This window comes from Tupaia chinensis, unplaced genomic scaffold (genome assembly GCF_000334495.1).
Source record: "Tupaia chinensis unplaced genomic scaffold, TupChi_1.0 Scaffold000377_2, whole genome shotgun sequence".
Taxonomy (NCBI): domain Eukaryota; kingdom Metazoa; phylum Chordata; class Mammalia; order Scandentia; family Tupaiidae; genus Tupaia; species Tupaia belangeri.
In genome coordinates, this window is record NW_006159876.1 from 630,729 (window position 1) to 632,065 (window position 1,337).

The 1,337-nt window shown below is 53.2% G+C and overlaps 1 protein-coding gene and 1 long non-coding RNA gene across 2 annotated transcripts in view; one reads left to right on the plus strand and one right to left on the minus strand.

Annotated features, from left to right (window-relative positions):
* Window positions 1-1,337, plus strand: part of ITGA11 (integrin subunit alpha 11) — a 131,734-nt gene that overhangs the window by 17,550 nt on the left and 112,847 nt on the right. The gene's annotated exons all lie outside the window — the stretch shown is intronic.
* The window catches only part of LOC102467772 (uncharacterized), an 8,369-nt gene continuing 7,032 nt past the window's right edge, over window positions 1-1,337 (minus strand). The window contains exon 3 of the long non-coding RNA XR_001370742.1: window positions 1-35. This is a non-coding gene — a long non-coding RNA (uncharacterized LOC102467772). The remainder of the gene's footprint in view (window positions 36-1,337) is intronic.

Genomic DNA, 1,337 nt, shown 5'->3' on the forward strand with positions numbered 1-1,337 from the left:
TGCAGAGACCTCTAGGTGGGGAGAGCTTGCAGAGCCTGGGGGGCAGAGAGAGCAGTGTGGCCGGGAGGTCACAGCGATGAAGATCGTGGCACAGGAGACACACCCTGCAGGTCCAAGCGGCCCGGGGAGGGGTCTAGCATTATTCTAAATGCAGCAGGGCCTCCAGAGGGTTTGAAGCAGGACCGTACTAGATCTGACTAGCATTTTAAAAGCTCACCCTGGCTGCTCCTCGGAGCATAGCTTGGCACTGAGCATAATTAGAATCAAGGGATGAGTTAGAAGACACTTGCAAAAAGCCCAGGCACAAAGGACAGGGACAGCTCGGCCTGAGTAAGGACCTCGGGGAAGAGAAGAGTGGAACTGAGAGTAGAGCCTTCAGGACTCCCTGCCGGGAGCAAGGACAAGCACGCAGGAGACCTGTGAGCTCCTGACAGCAGTGGTGGCGGGAGGGCCGCTTCCCAAGATGCAGTGGCTCAGGGAAAAGCAAGTTGGGAAGGGAAGTCGCAGTTCCTGGTTGGCCTTGTGGCCTGTAAGATGCTGGGAGACACCCGGTGAAAATGACCAACAGGCAGCTGGACGAGAGGCCGTGGGGCTCGACGGGCAGGCCTGAGCTGGGCCGGGTGTAAATGGGCATCTTAGCAGCTTGGGCCATTTCGAGGTGCGTGGGGGAGGCCCAGCACACTTGGCCAGATCCTGCCTGGACAGATCTTAAGGTGTGTATCTGGAATCACGTCTCGAGACTGCAGTTTGCCACACAGTGTGGGGGTGTGCATGTGAGCATACATGCACATACGTGTGTGTATGTGTGCACCTGTGTGTGTGGGTGTGTATGCATGTGTGTTTACATGTTTGTGGGAAGGTGTGTATCTGTGTGTGTATTTGTGTGTATTTGTGGATCTACAGATGTGCATATGTGTGTTTTGATCAAGACTTAATTGTACATGGGGACCAGCAGTTAGCGTAATGGCTATGTCGCTGGACTCCCACGTAGTCGACCGCGGTTCGCGTCCCGGACCCGGTGGCTTAAAACTCATGCCGGGTGCGTGTGCGTGCGTGCCCAAGATCCCGAGAGGAGAATGGAGGAGAAGGGATTGCGGCGTGGCCATCCCCCCTGGGGGGTGATTTCTCGCTTTCTGTCTCTATGTCTCTCTCTGTCTGTCTGGCGAGTGCACGTGCCCTACAGTGAAAATCTCTCCAAAAAAAAAAAAAGACTTGATTGTACTGTAAGTGATTTTATAATGCAGAGATTCATATACCAGTATTGGTAGTTTATATCCTCCATAGCAGCCTTTTTTTTTTTTTTTTTTTTTGGGGGGTTTTTCTTTAGGGGTTCTGTG